General features: G+C 33.4%; 3 long non-coding RNA genes across 18 annotated transcripts in view; 1 reads left to right on the top strand and 2 right to left on the bottom strand.

The window, feature by feature from the left end:
- Positions 1 to 20,268, bottom strand: part of LOC146993172 (uncharacterized) — an 880,419-nt gene that overhangs the window by 92,281 nt on the left and 767,870 nt on the right. The window lies entirely within an intron of this gene.
- The window catches only part of LOC146993174 (uncharacterized), a 382,674-nt gene that overhangs the window by 12,074 nt on the left and 350,332 nt on the right, over positions 1 to 20,268 (top strand). The gene's annotated exons all lie outside the window — the stretch shown is intronic.
- Positions 11,441 to 18,621, bottom strand: LOC118179622 (uncharacterized). 13 transcript variants are annotated; one of them, XR_015038620.1, is made up of 5 exons: positions 18,393 to 18,542; positions 18,178 to 18,219; positions 17,443 to 17,489; positions 17,309 to 17,354; positions 11,441 to 12,095 (listed from the first exon to the last, which is right to left on the bottom strand). It is a non-coding gene; the product is annotated as an uncharacterized LOC118179622 (long non-coding RNA). The 13 variants fall into 13 exon arrangements; XR_015038626.1 differs by lacking the exon at positions 17,309 to 17,354 and having other exon boundaries at positions 18,393 to 18,586; XR_015038625.1 differs by having other exon boundaries at positions 11,441 to 12,079; positions 17,280 to 17,354; positions 18,178 to 18,578.

Consider the following 20,268-nt stretch of genomic DNA (forward strand, 5'->3'; position numbering starts at 1 on the left):
GTAGGAATTCATTCATTCATTTATTTTTTTTTTAACTTAGCTAAAGTTTGCTTCTTAAAGACACGAAAATTTTTGAAGATGAACTCCTTAACTACACTCATGGACACACTCGTATTTTAGGGTATTTTCTACTTCTTTTCCTTTTCTTTCTATAGGCCCTTTTTTTTCCCCTCTATTATTTTTGGGCCATTTAATTTAAATTTTATTTTGTCCCATCTTTTCTTTCTGGCCTTTTGAACTCGTACAAAATGTACGAAGTTCCTTTTTACTCTCCTCAAATACGAAATTGCCCCTCTTTCTATATACCTTTCCTTCGCACATATACTTGATTTTTCGCCCATCGGTGCAGAAAGACTTAGCGGGTGCAAAACAAGACATCTGTCCACTTTGTCTGTCTGTCTGTCCCAAAAATAACTGATGTTTTTACCAAGGAGGTTAGAATAGAAGGAGGGAGGGTTCGCAGTTTCCTCCATTATCGGGGAATGAAACTCCGCCGAACAAGCGGTGTCCATGTTTGTGACTTCAAAACATTGCATTACGGCAGTGACATGTACGTGTTTCTAAGCTGATCCGTGCATTTATTTTACAGTAAAATTACGTTAAATTTATAATGAAATCCCCCGCTATTGTTGAATTTTTGTTTTAAAGTAATAAAGATGATATCCATAATTTACTATGTACAGCAAATTGTTAAGAAATAGTTCGAAATCTAAATGCATGTGCATAACATTAAAGCCTTTAAAAAATGATGTTTCTGCATATTTCACGGATCTGCTTAGGTTAGAAAATAAATCTTAATAAAATAAAACAAATTTATGTGAATTCATTGATTTCAGTTTATGCGCATTTCATATTTATTAATCTCAAAGAAACTGCCTTTAATTAAGTTGAATTACAGAAATACACCTACATAAGTTTTTGGATACATCTTTCCACATGTTCAGTTGTGTAAATATTTTACTTAATTTTATCACTATACTGCTCAGAAATTTGTAAGTTTATGCAAAAAATTTTTAACAACAGAACAGTTTATCTTAACTTAAAAAAAATGAATAATAATTAATATATAAAGAAAAGCATTGCTTTATTTAACACCTTTACAATTAATAAAAATAGTAACAATTGATTTCTTACTTTTCATGAAAGTTATAAAACGAATTAACTAAAACGTTCAAATTATACAATTTAAATCCTACCATATAGCATTGTATCTTAAGGAACGAAGATACCAGCTATAAACAGAAACATTAAAATGTATTTAATATATTTTGATTATAGTTATATTAATTAACCTATTTTAAGTCCTTTTTTTCACATCTGGAAAGAAAACCACATGACATTGTGATATTTTTTGACATAGTTGTCATATTACATAAAAAAAAAAAAAAAAAAAAGAAAAAAAAAGAAAAAAAAAAAGAAAATTAATACTTACGTGTGAAAAATAATGCCCGGAATTTTTTTCGAGAATCTATTTATGCATCCATATGCAATACAAGCTGACATGCTTCAAAAAGAAAAGAAAAAAATGTTGCAATGACAGGCTTCCTTGCACAAGTCACGGTGATAACAGGAAGATGGCCGCCAAGCTTCACCGTTTGAGTTGAACCTTCCCTCCTTCTATTCTAACCTCCTTGGATTTTACATCTGAAATAGGGAGGGCTGTGTGATCACCGAGGCAAGCGGCAGCACGATCGCGGCTGTGTCTACCCGTACGACGTCGGACGTTTAGCTGAAACATGGTAAAAATGCTAAACGTACGACTAGTTGCGCAGAGACACTTTCGTGATTTCTGCGCATTCCGACCAGTCGTAAAGAGATGTTTGTTTACATTTGTGTTGATTATCGGAAGGGTGAATTGCTTTTCCGTGTAGTGCTAGAATATCAAGAAAAAGTTATTTTTTATTTCGTTTGATGACTAATTACTATCATTCTTGATAGATATCTAAAACATTAATTAAAATAAAGAACTTTGAATATATCTGAATATTATTCTTGTTTTAAATTGCTAATGTTTGATCATTTTATACTGATGAGGAGTTTACACAAATAATCAAAATTTCTTGAAATTCTTATCAACAGATTTAAATAAATCACGCATGCAAACAGTAAAATCACATTCTTACGAAAGGAAATTGAAAAATCGTCTTAAAACCTTGTGTAATTTTTCTGTCATGCGTAGCTAAATATTTCTATAAAATTGCATACAGAAGCATTTATATACATAAAGAGTGTGTTCAGGAGATGAATTAGAAATGTATGTGCATATGCTTGTATGTACCGATGTAGGTGTTCATGTAGCATATGTATATGTGTGTACATACGTTTGTGTGTGTGTGCACAGATATACATGCATACATACATTTTTTAGTCTGGTCTCGAAAAATGTCTTGCTGAAAAAGAATGTAAACAAACCACCCAGCTCCTTAAAAGAAAAGTTTAGAAATTTTTTATCATAATTTTGGTTTCTACAGCAAACTTTTGTGTGTGAGTTTGTTTTAAACTCTTAGAAGAACTCAAATTTTAATATAAAGACGTGAAAATTTTTTACCTTTTGATAGTGTACTTGATGATTTATTAAAAACACAATTGACTCTCTTATATTTAATATTGAAAAGAAGGAGGGTGATATGTACAAAATTATAATAAAGATAATTCTAAGGTATTTTTTATAAATATATGTGACTTCTGAATATAGAAAATAATCGCTTACAAATGACTTATGCAGTATTTGTTTTATTATCATATCCTGTCCTCATAAGCTAAAAAATAAAACTTTATACAGGAAAGTCATTTTACCTTCAAATATATTTTATGGTATTGAAGTATGATAACAGATGATTATTTTTGTTAGAAAAATTATTATGTTATGAATATTTTCCTGAAGATAATTATTCATCATATTCAAGGATATTTATATGTTAATATATATACATTATATTCAAGTAATAGATGACATATTTATATATTCTATTTAAAAATAAATGGCAGCACTATGTCTTATCATTAACTTTATCAAAAGAACTTATAGGTTTAAAGCACCGAATTTCTAGTATAAGAACTGTACTTCAAATGTCCTTTTCTTTTCCCTTTTTTTTTTTTTTTTTTTTTTTTCCTTGTAAGAGTTTTGCTTTATAATATTTACAGATGTGACATCTAAAAATGCTTGGCCTTTTTATCCAAATATCTAAATATGGAAGTCTGAAATAATGCAATATATTTGTATGTATATAGAGTAAAATATTAGTAAATTCTACATAACTACATTATTATTCTAAGATAATGTAATAAAAATATTCAGTTTAATGCAAATATGTGAATCAATTTATACATATAAATTTTAAGTGTATGACTTCTGTTGGATGTTTTAAGTAAACAATCAAAAAAATTAACCTTTTTATCAACTTATCTTGCACATATATACATTATTACTTTTTTTTCCTATAAGAATAAACTTAATCTAATATAATAATCTAAAAATAAATGATACACAACATCTATCAAGGCAGACCATTTTTAGTACAGTAATAAATAATACAAGCAATATAATTTAATACTTTCAGTTGTCAGAGAATGAAGTGAGTTTTGTGAAGCTATTTAATGAAAAAATCTGAAAACAATTTTTGGTGGTTCTAAAATACAAGTTCTAAAAGAATTAAAATATGTACATGAGATAAATGCCGCTCTTTTTGTTTTAACCCCTTTGAATAAATTTTAACCAATTTGATACTTTTTTTACTTCTTTTCAAAACCTTGAAATAAATGAGAAACTGATTTCAGGACCAACACATTTCAAGAAATATTGCTAACTGCAATGAATCAGCACACATGTATGACTTCATCAGAACCATCAGAATGTCTTGTATTACCTTTATTTATTTATTTAAAGTTACTAATGGATTTATATGTAGAAGAGCTGAGATTTCTAATACAGTTACCACACTGGCATTTTTAATGATCTTTTCACTAATGATTTAAAACCTCTCTATATTTTTTTTATTATTTTTCAAATGAAAAGTTTTTGTTCATTTGTTTCCAAAATAACAGCTACTTCCTTAGTTCAATTATTATTTTTCTTAACTGGTTTGTCTGGTGAACTCCTGTGATTTTTTTTTTTTTTTTTTTTTGTGAATACATTTATTCTGTAATTTGTTGTTTTCAGTAGTTTTTTTAATTTCTCTTTTGAAAAGTTTTCTGCATTTTAACTTAATAGCCTTGAAACTTATGATCAACATTCAAAATCTAACTTCCATTTTAAATTTCAATGTTTACCTGGATTCATAACAAGTGTATTATTTTTAAATTATTCAGACAACTTAAGAGCTCTGTGTCTTACATCTTCATAATGGTAGAAAATTTCATTGTACAGCCTATGTACATTTTAGTTTTGTCATGTCATGCCATTTGTGAAATATTCCTTCTCTCTGCTTAATTTTATTCCATATATAGATATATTCAGTAAGTTTAAGTATAATAAATTTGTAGAAGATAAATGTCTAAAATTCCATTTTCAGTTTCCTATGTAGACTTTTACATTTGCATTTAGTACAGCAATCAATTACGCATTGAATTCCAATATAAAAATATTTTTATCACAGCTTTCAGATCATTCCTGAACATCATTCAAATCATCATCAGACTGCAGTATGAAATATACAAATACTTCTTCTGTTTTTGAAACAAAAAAGAATGATGACAAGGTCTAGTGAACATTGTGCATAGGGTATAAGCTGAAATTATTATTCCTGGAACAGCAATCTGGCAAATTTTAGTCTTGTGTGCTGCAGCGTTTTTATGCATAGCGGAATTTTACTGCTGAGTTTGCTACACAGTTTTATAGTTAATAGGAATTGTATTGGATTATTACGTCAAAAAAATGTGAGAACTATCTGTCTAAGAGAAGATATGCCTTTTCAAAGGAACAATATAAGGAAAACTGGCTCTTATTCACTTTATACATGAGGAAAACAGCAAAATCTCCTCTGGAGCCAGCCTATTCGTCAAGATAAAACTCTGAGCGAATTACTAGCATTCAGCGGATTTACCTCTCGGCCGCTGGTGGGCCTAGTACAAGTTGAGTCAACAGGTTAGCGTAATAAACACCTTTTATCATGATATTATGTGACCTATAATCTATAAGCAATGCTCTTCATAAAAAATGTTAATTCCGTTTGCTTTCTGTATTCTGAACTTAGCTCTTGTTTATCTATTCTCTTGTTTTGAGATCTGCTCATCAAAACAGAGCAGCAGGTCAATTAAAGAAGGATATGCATGCAGTGCAATCATCTTCAGTACGATCTCAAGTCATAGTCACGTCTTTAATCCACCTAAAATCCAGTCCCAGTACTTCTCACTATTTGAGCAAAAGTATAATTCCTGTTGGAGTCTAAATTAAGATGAGCTCCGGTATTTCAATTTTCTACTGAACTATTTTCATTAATTAAATTGAATTATCTAATTTTATTTATTAATTTACATTTTATATTTATTTTTATCTTTGTTGACGACCTTTCATAGTCCTTCTTCTTTTAGAAATTAAGTACTGACCACAATGCATTGAGGCATAAAATTGAACAGGCACTCGTATAATCCTATGACAAACATTCCACACTTGCTAGATAATGTGTTTCATATTGAGGACATCGAAGCACTGAGCCTACGCAGGCCAGATAGAGCTTAAGACACATTATTTTGATCACTGCAAAGCACGCAAGGGCTTTCTGCCTAAGAACAGGGATGCTTTTGCGGAGCACTTTTTAAAGGTTCGATTTGGTTTGTTTGATTTTAGAAAAGCACTTGAGGGCTATTTGTCTAAAGAAGAGCAAAGATTCTTGATGGCTTCATGATGGACTTTTCGAAGAAAACTAGCTAGCATTCACATTGCGCAAGAGAAAACATCAAAAACTCCCATGCGACCAGTCCGTTCGCTGGAATTTCAAACCAGTCGAACTAACAGTATTCACCAAATTTACTGGTAGGTTTATACTCAACAAGGGACATATTTTTGGAGCAGGTAGGTAGTGTAAGTGTCAGTAAATGACGTAGCCAGTCTTGGGCAATAAGCTATGAGTGGCGTTCTTTATCCTACTGAAATATCGTGCTTGGATTCTTTGTCAGGTATTGGTGTATATTGGTTGAGACAGATAGATTTTCGCATGTTATGTCTCATGTGCAAGCAGTAATTAGAATGGTGCAAAGCATAGTATAACATCGTCAACGTATTAGACAGTGAGAAATGTGACAACACTGACTAAGAAAGGAATGCAAAAGATACAAAAGCAGATTCGAAATGCATCTGTATTCTACTCAAATCAGAAGGTGAATGCCCATATGATAAGGGTAACACAAACGCAATTATCACTAGGGGATATAATCCTACTTAATTGTGATGCAGTCTCTCTACTGTATATTCATGCTCTGTACGAGATCGTCCACGAATTTCTGAGAAATTATGTTCAATTCTTGTTGCAGGGCTGATTACAGCTATGAAAGCATTGAAAGGCACTAGCGACGGGCTGTCAAAAGTCCCCAGACCATACACCATATATTAAGTTGGAGCATACGACAGCCTTCAGAATGCCTACGCTAAGACAGGTGCTATATCTTCACTCCTTAACAAGCTAGCGACAGTTGGTATACCCTGAAGTGTAGCATTATTGTTCGCGAAGAATCTTGGAAAAGATGCACGTGAGGAGAAGAACATTAGCACAACTGCAGTCAGTAGTGAATTAATCTTCTTCAGATGTATGGAGCTTCATATAGCGACCAAGCATTTCACTTCCACAAACGAAAATTTGAGCACTTGCAAACTGTTTCCTTTCGATGATCTCAGAGGGACGACTGCGTAATCTCTCCTTTATCTAGATATTTAGACTTCCAGAATGGCTAGATAATCTAAATATCGGAAGATTAAAGCTGTTATCTTATTCTTGAACCGGGATGATAACGCCTCATATAATATTGCAGCGGCTGATCTATTGTCCTAGAAAACTGGATGACACCCCCTTTCCCTGTTTAGTCTTGCCAGCAACTGCTGCTATCCTTAAAGCTCAACTCCATTGCTGAGCTACTCAGTGGCGTAAAGGGGGTGTATGATGCGCCGTCGCAGAGGGGCGCCAAATGGTCTCCAAACAAGATTTTCATCATATCACTGTGTTTTTTTCGGGAAGGGGGGCGCCAAAAAGGTATTTTGCCCCGGGCGGCAGTTATGCTCGCCACTCCACTGGAGCTACTCAGATCTTTTGTTTGCAACACTACAGAAGACACTGCCTCCGACGAGAAGGCATGAAAGTCCGCAAAGCGATCAAAACACCATGAGTGATATCATCGTAGTGATATCAGTGTTATAGCTAGAGACGGGCGAGGGTGGACAACTGTCCCTGGGCGTAGTGTCACGGAAATGCCAAACTGACGAAGTTTTAGAATGAAACGGTTTCCATACTTAGAAAACAGAAGGGTGTATGAAATCTGCAGTTGTCTTTAGGCGCTGAAAACTATAGCCAAGTCTTTAGCCATATTGGATGTCCAGTAATAGATTGCATGCATCTTAGGATGTCACCCACTGTCACCACCACCAGATGATGGGAGTCATTAGCATAGATATCGCATCATCTAAAGACGGCTCTCCAGTGGCCGAGCGGTAAAGCCGATAAACTCGGGCCGGGCCTCGAATCCCGGCGAGCAGATTGGCTGTTAACTAAGCGTTTTCATGGTTTCCATATGTGTAACCTATATACAGTCCAATTTCCCTTAGAAAGTCTTTCACGAAGCCATCCCTTCCCTTAGACAGGTAGCCCTCGAATGTTTCACCATAACTAAATAAACTGAACCCAACTCATCATCTGTAAGAGAAGATATCAGTTCTTCATATCCTGGCGTGGTTGTTTGTGGAAAACCACTACCAGAGTTGGATTAGCCATTAAGGAAAGTAAGCACGTGCTTAGGGCATCAGGTAAAGGCGGCGTTACTAAAAGGTGCTTAAAGATTCAAACAAAGAGTGCAAAGGGTCCACAAAAATAAAATTCTCACTGCAGATTTTAGAAGATACCTAGTGCACTTAATCCAAGCCCGAGAAAGAGGGAATGATGAGAAAGAGGCGTTATACTATAGATGTATGTTGAGGCAGCAAAATCTTTGAAGTGCTACGGGCATATAAAAGTCTAATTTGGCAATGAGCATTACTAAACATTCTGATAGCTGCTCCCTTTGTTCGAAATGTGATCCAAACTACTGACATGATGTGTATAGTCGCACTTTGGCCTTCTTTCAAACTTCCAGATATTGTCTATAGAACTGTCACGCTGAGACTACAAATCGATGTTGTTAAAACCGAGTGTACCGTACAGTAGCTTCCGTTCATGTTTTGAGCATACACCATGCTTTATACCCTCTCCTACACCCCATAGATGTCATGCTACGTATATGTGCATGCTGTACAATACCGGACCCTAAGTGTTCTCCTAATTGATCTTTTTGTTGCATCTTCTTGTTTGTACTAACGTTACATTAATTTCTCCATTTCATTCTTAATTTTTATTATTTATATAATTGCAGAACTGATCAGCTATCGTGGATGACTTCTTAAATCGCAATATTTTACAGGAGCGGAAGCACGCTGTCCACTAGGAAGGTTGGGATTTATGCTACTGACCGGGAAATTCGCTTAGCTACATATAGGAACTGTGTGCAGCCAAAATAAAATAAGATACTAAGTCACTAATTTTCTCTTTCCTTACCGCTTGGCTTCGTGTTCTAATTAGAAGCACGTTCGGCTGGCAATAGGGAAGTCCAGAATGCAAATCCTGGGGCGGTCATTCGCTGATATTTTCTATTTCAAATAAATACCTAAAGGCTCAACCAACTAACCAAGTGGTTCCCAAACTAAAATGTGGTAGACGATAATTCTTCACCACCAGCAGGTGGCGATTAGGTTACCACCTCTCCAACTGCCTTTTAAATGGGGAAGAATGTACGGAATTTTCTTTTTTCTCAACGCATGCTTTCATGATGTAATTAGAAGCACTTCTGGATGGCAGTCTTTAAGCCCAGATTTCGAATCCAGGATAGGTCATTTCTGATTTTTTTTTTTTTTTTTTGGCTCCTAAATAAACCTAATATTATACATCACCGTTCTATGGTGCTCTACACTCATCTACAATAGCACAATCTCAAATAGAGCTACCAGTGCTTTAATATCGAGATTAGTGTACATAGTGACTCTGAAATTGCAGTTTCGATGGTAATGGTTCAGAGGCACATGTTCTACTGTAGTGTGGATTAGGTTAACATGTCTTTCTGGAGCTGTTTCCAAAGCAGAAGGGTGCTGATCATTCTACAGATTTAAGGCGAATGATAAGGCCTTTACCGAAGCTTATAAGTTGGGTAAATCAATGTCTACATGATCTTTTTTCTGATTACATACTTTTTGTTTTGTGTCATATGGGGACAAACTGTATACTAGTTTTTATGCCTGCTTTGAATCAGACACTAATTTTTGTTTGCAGCACCACTATAGGGTTTGCAGTCATACCCTGCTACACGACACTTGAACCATTAGCATCTATGTTCACATATTGCTCAATTGATTTATTAGTTATAGCTTATGTGCATACATTTCTTTGTCATATGTGTATGTATTTTAATATGAATCTTTTGTAAAAAATAAATTAGACTTGCATATATGCATAGGCAAGCTAGTTTGCTATACGAAAATAAAATAAAATTAAAAACCCTGTTCCTTAGACCATATCAACTGGCTGTTTACCCAAGTCTCGTATATTGCTATAGCACCAGATGTTAAATTTAAATCGACCACTTCATTTGAAAGTTATAAAATGGACATTTGTATACTATGTTATCTTTTAGTACATGCTCAGCTGTTGAATTTTTATGGCAAAGGTCCTGAGGGGTATCTGCTTAAAAGAAGAGATGCCCTTCTTTCAGCACTTTTTGAATGAAACTGACTTGTATTCATATTAAACATAGGGAAAACTGTAAAAACAGAGATGTAGCTAACCCATTTGATAGAATTCAAACCTAAATTGTATCACCAGTATTCTGTGTCTTATCTATTCGAGAACCGACACCGGTGGGTATTCTTCTAAAGCAAGATTTTGGTTTATGTTTGCATATAGATATTACTTATGCAGTAGATCATTATCAGACATATAAAAATAGTGATATCATTGAATGAAATTTAAAAAAATAATAATTCCATTTTGCTACAAACTTCATACACAGGAAACAAGAGAAATAATGCTTTGAATTTTGCTCATCAGAAGAAGCATTAAATAATACAGCACTTTTGATGAGCACAGTTAATTGGTGTGTATATGTATTTTAATCAGTGAGCTGTTCTAAAAGATGTTTCATGGAATGGTCAGACTTTCTTAATTTCTCAACCAGACTAGCAGCATTGTTCATCTGACATGAGACAAACTTAAATTAAGATATACATAATTTTTAAAACAGGGCACATAAATTTCTATATAATGGCTAACATAAATTATATTTTATGTTAGCCATTATATAGAAAACTGGCTAAATAAACAGAAAATCTAAAAAATACAGCCGCCTATTCCACAAACAAAAAAAGGACAAATAATCTTAAAATGAACTCAATGATTGCAGACTATAGTAATAACAATTTATTCAAAATGAATGTAGATACAATATTTTACTTTTAAACATGTCAAGAAACTTGTAGTGATCATCCAGCTAATTCAGTTTGCTTTTAAAAAAGTGTGCATTGAAATTTAAAAAAAAAAAAAAAAAAAACAAGAATTTAAAGAAAAAAGAACAAGAGCTTTCCATTATTAAAAACTGTTATGACCTAGAAGAAATCTAATCATATCCTTTCACATTACCATCCATGCACACCAATCACATAATCATCCAGCTAGTTGGAGAAAAATGGTTTTAGGTAATGAATTATTTTGCTTTTTTAATTCCCCTGATATGAAACTCAGCCAGATCAGGTTCATGAATTTAATTGTAAAATACGGGTATTGAGAAGCAACTGTCATTGGCGAAGGGCTTGGACATATTGTAGATGACAGCAGGAATCTGCCCCATAGTTATCCCTATGGGACGGACGGATAGAGGACTAATGTCAATTTCAAAAATATGTCTCTGCAATAATATTTTATTAAATTAATTATGTGAGGTTTGTTTGGTGCATTATGAAAAATGAGCACTATTTATGAACAACTTAAGATACTTAACAGTAAATTATCATCACATACATCACAAAAAAGAAATGTATCTCTTTGAGTGTGCATATAGTGAGCTTGGATATATATATATATAAAAGTATATTTTATTTAGTATTATAATATATTATTCTTTTTCATATTTTTATGTTAAATGATAATTCTTAAATAGATAAGAATGAATGAATTTATAAAAACAATCATCTCAACCTTTATAATAAATGACACCTAAAGGTTTTCTCAAAATTTAATACAGTTATTCCCATACATGTTGATTTGGCATCCATAGTTGTTATGGCCAAACTATTATAATGCAAATAACAGAAGAAAAAAAAAAAAAAATTACAAAATGCATTTTAAATGAGAACAGGCCACATCATGCCAAAATAATTTGTACTAAAATTCCAATCATAAGCAAAAATATACAAGTATAAAATAAAAAAATTAAAAAAATATTGTTCTGACATCAAATACAAAACTGCTTACTTTGCTTATAGTACTTAACATTTTATTCAGGGTTAAATTAAAACATCAAAATTCTCAACATTAGAGATACAGAAAATATATTAAAAAAATGTATATGATATAGTATACAATCTCAGCATGCACAATTTATCAATTAAATTTGACTTCCTTTATACGTATTTTTCAAATCATGAGAAACAGTTTTTGGCTGATTTTTGTGATGAAACATTAGAAGATATTTTCCTAGAAGAGATGCTTTAAGGCAAACTGGCTTGCATTCATATTACACGTGGAAAAATCATGACGACGCTTATGCAGGCAGTCCATTCACCAGGATTCAAGCTATTAGTGCTCAGCTTCTCACCAGCTTGTCCACTGGCACACAACAGCCTCTTGTAATACATTATCTGCAGACATGAAATCCTGTATTTATATGAAAAGAAAAAGTTATACATTCAATATTAATTACAAAACCCATTTTCATACATGCCTACTGACAAATTATAAGTAATCCTCAACTCACGATGAGTATTGGTCCAATAGTTCCATCATAAGTTCATACTGATGTAACTCAGGGTCTTAATAAAATTATACCTTGGTATGTTTGATTATATTGTTATGAATAAGGCTTCTGTTTTACATGAAAATGGTTTAAGGAGGTATAAACTTATGTGACATTTATAAACAATTTATTTGCATACATTCACATGAATTTTATAAAATTAATACATATACATCCCTTTCATTAGTTGATAAGAACAAAAATATATACAAAATTCTTTTAATTAAAATAATGGATAAGTAACTGTTACTTATTTGAAAGAATTATTGTAAAATACAACTTAGTGAAAAATTATTATTCAGGTATGATCAGAATCCTATAAAAACAATGCATGTATGCATAAGCTGTTTATATTTTTCTGTAAAATAAACATTTGATCTGGACAACTGCATACTTTTATTTCAAGATGCTTTTTTAGTTAGGACTACCTAATATACACTAATGTTTGTGAAAATCACAACCATGAAGGAATTATGCACTTTGAACCAAACTTACATGAAATGTAAAGTGAATTAAGACATACAAATGATTAGAATTACAAAGGGATTATGCATGCATGAAACGAGAACTGGCAGTTGTAAAGGACTGTAAAGTTGTGCTGAAATCTGTTTATCATCCTCCGTCTGCAGTGAACATTTAATTTGTGCTCAGTATGCCTCGTCAACAGCAGAGGATGCCATACCAACAAGTTTGAACGAGGCCACATCGTCTGTATGCAAGAGGGTGGACTTTCATATCAAACAATCACAGCCCGCACGCAGCACAATGCCACAACAGTGATGCATGTTTGGAAGAAATGGACAGCGAGAACCAAACAAGGTGAAATCCTGGCAATGGGGCACACAACAGCACAGGACGACAAACACCTCATCTGCATGGCTGTGATGGATTGTAGAGCATCCTCTCGTATGTTAGTACAATATTGGAGCACGGTTACAAGTGTTCGTCGCTGTCTTCTGCAACATGAACTGCATGTAAGGGTTCCTCTACGCAGGATTGCCCTGTCGCTGAGTAACATATGCCTCCGACTTCAGTGAGCACTGCAACTCAGAGCTTGGTGTGCTCTGTGGCAACAAGTTGCTTTCTCCAACAAATCTTGCTACAATCTGGAGTATAATGATGACAGAGTATGCATTATTTGATGCATTCCAGGCACTATATTTTAGGGGAAAAAAATGCCTGTGCACAAGCCTTCTTTAAGGTACAACAGGTTTTGCATCTTCCCCAGATATGTTGCTCAATCAGCATGCCTAGGATTTCATCGGTCAGCGACTCGCATGTACAGCTAGTGGGCCACACACTGAAACTGAACTTTCACATCAATTCAAAGCCATTCCCCAGGATTACATTCAGAACCTATACAATTCAATGCCACGATGTGTACAGGCTCTCGCTCAGCATGACAGAAACCCAAAGTACTGATTTTCCAACTTTCGTTTTTTTTCCTTTGTAAATGTGATCGTTTACTTACTATCAGTAATATGCGGAATAAATTTCATTTATTTCCGACAATTCCTTCATGGTGTTGCATTTTTCACAAACATTAGTGTGTCTACAGCATCCAGTGCCTGCTCAGCATCCTCTCGTATGTTACTGAAGATAAATGACTAACTGAAGACAATTTTAATCTCTATTGAAATGCCCGTAATGATTCATTGCTAAGCACAGAATCTTAAATAACACTTGTCACTCCTAGCAATGCCTCATTCTGCCTCTAGTCCATCATCAGAAAACTCCATCAACTTGCTGTGGAGGAAGCTCCACGTTTATAAAATCATTGCCATCATCTTCAAAGGCAGAATTACAGAGGTTCTGGGAATCCCATATTATCTTTAAATTCTTTCAAAGCTTTTCTCAAGCCTTTTCTTGTACAATGCAATCATAAAATGCTTGTTAAAATTCTACTCAGTATCAACTGTAATCTCCAAATGTGGCTTTATGAATTTGTGTCCATCATCTATACAAATTACACTGACCAAAAAAAAAAAAAAAAAGCATTATCTAATTTTTAAAATTACATTATCTTTCGGCTATGCCGAACTGGATGACGAAAGGGGCAATTCTCAGAAGCCGCACATTTCCAGGAAACCCATTATCGCTCAGATTGGGACCACGTGATCCTTCAGAAGCAGAACTTTCATCTGATTGGTTCATTTCTACCCCGGACAGAGTTTCAGCTGAAACATTTTTGGCGAGGTTTGAAGAAATATCACATAGCCGCTACATTGTTTCTGTAGCTAGGTGGGATTCTTTTTTTTCTAAGAATCCTCCCATTTAAACCAGTGATACCAAAAACTTGTTTCTCAGGAAAGTCCCGTCTAGCAGGGACTGTTGATAGAAGTAAATAACCGCTTTAATCAATACTCACTAATAATATAGTAAAATCACAATGACCAAAATTAGCCTCAATCCACTATGTCTAATCCGTTTTCAAAACACATGTTTCACTTTTGTGATAAGAGGAGAGTGGAATGTGGAAATGAACATGAGCTCAGCATAAGAGCGTATAGGTAGTGATCACTTTAGGTTTTCTACAAATGACATTCAGTGGATGAGTTGAATGTTGCCTTTTTTTCCCTCCGAGATAGCTAGATGGTGTTACTAGGTGGCTTAAAGTACAGTCAAAAGTCTTTAATCTGGAATGATCTATAATCCGGACCTCAAAGCTACAAACTTTCTGCACATGCTTAAACGCATGCGCATATGCGTTTAATGTATAATGGACGGTATAAGCTAAGCTAAAATTATCTATTTCGGTTAATGTTGCAGATCGCGTTGTTCCTTATTCTTCTAATTGGATCCGGCTTATTATTTTTTGCAGACTGTTAGAGCAATTTTATAAAAAGTAAGCTTGAACTTTCGATTATGTCAAAAACAGTTTCCGATTCCGGAGATATCAAAGGATTTACAAAGCGAAAGCATGTTTTGATGTCCATCAAACAAAAAGTGGAATTGCTGCAAAAAATGGTTAAAGGCATGAAGAAAGTGACAGAGAGGTGATTTGTTTCTCTAACCATTCCGAAATCTGTTTATCAATTTCGCGCTGCTCTGCGGGAGAGGGGGGGGGGTACGTTGCAGCGCACAATGAACTGGAAGTTGATCTGTCAGCACTATCCTCATCTTCAGGGCAGATGTTTTTATTTTATTCGGCTTATAATTCCTCACTAAATGCAGTATTTCATCTCGATGTCCTCCGTCTTTGATATGATTTAAATCAAATTCATCATTATAAATATCACGAATACACATGAAATAGTTTTCTGCTTACAATTTTCTAATTTCAACTATGCGTAATGTATGCTTTATACATGCGCACGTTGAAAGAAAAGTTTAATAAAGTAAACAAATAAATATTAAACTTTTTTTTGTAAATTTTGATACCCTTTAGATCATAATTGCTCTTTATTTCATATTTTTAATTTTATAATTTCTGCATGCCACCTTAAAAGATTTAAACTGATGAGCTATAATACAAAAAAAAAAAAAAAAAAAAAAAAGATAATCCGAAATCGCCGAAGAGTCCAAATTAAAGACTTTTGACTGTTTATGATAACCAAATGAGCACCACAGCATTTAATTGGTTAATATACGACATAATTACACAGATTGGAATTTGCTAGCAAGTTTGCCCTTGAAACAGAAAAGAAAATTAAAAATCCTTCTCCAGAGGACATTCCAGCTGGCAACTTTATGAAATTTATAATTACTGTTACGAAATAATTTGATCCAGTTTTGTGAAATTAACAAAATATATGGCATTAATGAACTATACAATCATCTGATGCATATTTTAACTTTGAATGTCAAAACAGAATAGGGATTTTTTTTTGCACTGTGGCTGATTCTTACCTTTAGTCATAAAGATTATTATTATGATGCATGTTGCTTTATCGAAGACCTGCCAATGATGGATTACTATATCCCCCCCACTTTACAGTGCTCAAATTAATAAAAATATTTCCCTCATTTTCCACTTTTTCAATACATTATTAGAACGAGCTTTCCTATAGTTTAAAATGTATTTGTTGATGTGGTAATCGTTGTCTTCAAAGACAAAATCCCATAAATACATACAAAGGTTACATTGAACCTTTCTTCTTGTAATTTTTTACCTTAATGCCAACTTAACACAAGAACTGTTGAAACACAGTGAAGCAAACACAAACTGACATTCATTCTATGATTTCAGCTGCATACTCAACTTCTCGCCTACGACTCTGCAGTTGTGCAATTCTAAGATGTTTCTTCAAGTAAAAAATTGGTCGATGTGTACATGGATACCGAGGATGCGTAATTCTTAAAAATGCACCAAGCAGTGGGTGATTCTTCATTGTTTTTCTTTAAGTCCTGTTATAGATATTTTTGCATGTTTACAGAATTAATTCAAATTTGCAACCAGCGATATGACGAGTTAGCGATTTTCTAAAACACACGAAAACAATCGATTTGGCGACTTGGCAGTTTTTTTAAAATTCGCCAATCTAGACCATAATATGTAGTTTTACCATATTGCTGTTGTGAAAAGACATGTTTGAAGATGAGTACAAGTTTAACAATTTAAAAATACTGTAATCCTAAAAACAAATCACATGGACCATGGCAGACAAAAAAATAAGAAAGGCACTGCAAAAGCATATGGTTAGACATGGCCAGAATCTCATAAAAAATAGCACACATTAGCTTCTTGGCAAAACATACTTTGGCTCAACTTCGATGTTAATGTTTCTGGTTAAGTAGAAGCAACATTAAAACTGATTTGCAGTAAATGCTGCCAAATGAACACATAACTGAAATATTTGCTGATATTAAGAAAAATATTAATTTGTTCAGCTAGACATTTAGCACCAATGCTCATCCAATAACAACAACAAAATTATAAATTTGTTCACAGAATGTAATAAAAAATTTGTGTAAATAAGTACATAAGCAGCAGCAACAACAACAACAACAAAAAAAAAAAAAAAGGCACATCAATATCACTGCCACACCATACAATTACGTTTGAATAAGAAAATAGAGTTATGCGCACAACATTGAAAGAATACCTTTGAAGTACACCATATTCATTTCTTACCCTGCATCGAGCAGAACCATGTAATTATTTAATCTGCAACTACATTCTGAAATTTAATAATAGATACAAATTATATACATTTAATACACATTTTGTACCGAAATTAAATAATTACAAATATAGTTTTTACTAACCTATACATGCAGAAATTCAGGGAAAAAAGATCGCAATCACCAGTTTGCTTTAAAAAAAAATGAATTAACATAAATAATTACAATTGAAAGCTATTCATTTAAGCAAATAATGAATTATAAATTTTACCTTACAATCAAGAATGAGAATAGCCATATCATACCCACACCACACTGCATACATGCAAGAGAACATTAACTGGGCTTAATAACAAAACAACCATCACGGCAAAAGCTACTGCTTCTTGCCGCTGCAATTTTTAATTTCGCTACAAATAACAGAATAATACTAGAATTGCTTACAATAAGTGTACATAGAATGTTAGGCTTTTGGTATTAATATTACACGCTCTAGCTCGGCTGAAGTTAATATGTTAATGTTTCTGGCTAAGCATGTTCAACTTGATGCATTATTAAAGCTGATTTCCAATAACGTCTGGAAAGTTGAGCGCAGATAACCAAAATGTTTGCTCAGCCAGATATTTAACATTACTATTAATACGATATCAAAGAGAACATGAAAAAATGAGTATATTTCTTCAAAAGAACACAGAAATACAAGAATATATTACATATCGCAGTATTTAATAAGAAAAATGGGTGAATAAGTACATAAATGACACGAATTTTTTTTCTTCCTTTTAACTGCACACACAAACCAATAAACTATATACAATTCATAAATAATTTTGTATTCAAAGTTAATTAAATATTTACAAACTCAAAAATAATTCTTACCTATACATTCAGCAGAAAACGAATTATGCCTATAATTGCGGTCTGTGCAAGAAAAATATAATGATTAAAATTCAAGAAAAAATATAATGATTAAAATTAATCAAAAAGACAATTAAATTAAAAAAAGACTATTCATTTAAGTGGAAAAAGCACTAGAATTTTAATTTATTTGATTTTCAACTTAAAATTTGGAACAATAGATATCACTCGCATACTAATACGCCACATTCCTTATCAGTAGTCCGTTCTTATCAGCAATTCACACCCTTCGGAGGCCTCCCTCTTCGTGCTTAGGAATTTCTTGAGAGGGAAAAAAGGGGGATCTCTTGACCATCGATGAGTATAGATTGTGATTTTTGTAACTAAGATCCCCGACTTTTTTTTTCAGGTCTCAAACTTAGAATTATGAGCAAATAAAAATACAGAGTGACGGAATTTGTTAAAGTTGTACTATAATAAATTACAACGGTTAAATTAATAAATTAATTTTATATTTAACTAATATTTAAGAAAAATAAACTGTGTAATTTATTTTTGCTGAAATGCTCTCACACTGTGTGTGGATTTATGATTTTGTCAATTACTGTTTTTATGAAATATAAATGAATTTTTTGGGAACGGTAATATTTAATGTTACTTTAGTTAAAATATTATGTACATCTCTGTGATGATATATGTCTTTTCTTGTTAGGTCTCAAGATAACGGCATACACATTACCATGTAGGAATTCATTCATTCATTTATTTTTTTTTTTTAACTTAGCTAAAGTTTGCTTCTTAAAGACACGAATTTTTGCAGATGAACTCCTTAACTACACTCATGGACACAATCGTATTTTAGGGTATTTTCTACTTCTTTTCCTTTTCTTTCTATAGGCCCTTTTTTTTCCCCCTCTATTATTTTTGGGCCATTTAATTTAAATTTTATTTTGTCCCATCTTTTCTTTCTGGCCTTTTGAACTCGTACAAAATGTACGAAGTTCCTTTTTACTCTCCTCAAATACGAAATTGCCCCTCTTTCTATATACCTTTCCTTCGCACCTATGCTTGATTTTTCGCCCATCGGTGCAGAAAGACTTAGCGGGTGCAAAACAAGACATGTGTCTACTTTGTCTGTCTGTCTGTCCCAAAAATAACTTTTACCGGTCCTTAGGGAATGGATAAACATGTAGTGGTAAAGGCCTTCGGGTTGAATACCACTTAACGAATGATGATCTCCGATCTCCGACCTCCAAAAACATGACATTGATGTCATGTTAGTCAATGAAACACATCTTCGAGCTTGTGACAGATTCAGAATTCATGGCTATCAGAGAGGATAAACCCCCCAACAGAGGAGGTGAAAATGCTATCATAATTAAAAGCCATAATAAAGCCAGTAAATTATCATAAAACGTAAAGCCAAGGCTTTGATAATATCTCAAATGAAGGGCTACAAGCACTGCCTAACAGATGTAGTACTTATCACCAATGTTTTCAACGCATGCATTCGTCACTGCTATTTTCCCTCTCAGAGGAAGCATTCAATAATTATTAACATCTTGAAACCTGGAAAAGACCTTAAATATGCCAAAAATTATAGACCCATCAGCCTGTTACCGGCTTTCTGCAAAGTTTTTGAACGTGTCATCAGTACAAGACTTACCAAATTGGCATTGATAGGAACCAATTTGGTTTCCGAAAGGGACACTGTACTACTCATCAGATACTCCACCTAGTATCACCTCCACCACTGTACTACTCTATCCGGCAGTTCCTGTATGTGTTCAGTTTATCCGGCAGTTCCTGCAACTGAACGCTAGAAAAGAAACGGCTTACCTAATAAGATTCTCCGTAGCATAACAAATGCACCTTGGTTTGTGCGGAACGCGCAAATCCATATAAGGATTTAAAGATTCTCCCGATTCATGATCAAATACTAACTACAGCACATAACTTCTTTGAAAAACTGAAAAACTCACAATACCTAGCCATTAAAGAAACCACAGATAAAAGACCGCGAACTATACATCATAATGCATTATGGTGGTAGTGTGCAGTGTATATCTTTTATTTCTACTTATTTTACGTATCTTATTACTCTTCATTACT

The sequence above is a fragment of the Stegodyphus dumicola genome, chromosome X1, assembly GCF_044657685.1.
Source record: "Stegodyphus dumicola isolate Sdum_Otavi_A_Nest chromosome X1, ASM4465768v1".
Taxonomy (NCBI): Eukaryota; Metazoa; Arthropoda; class Arachnida; order Araneae; family Eresidae; genus Stegodyphus; species Stegodyphus dumicola.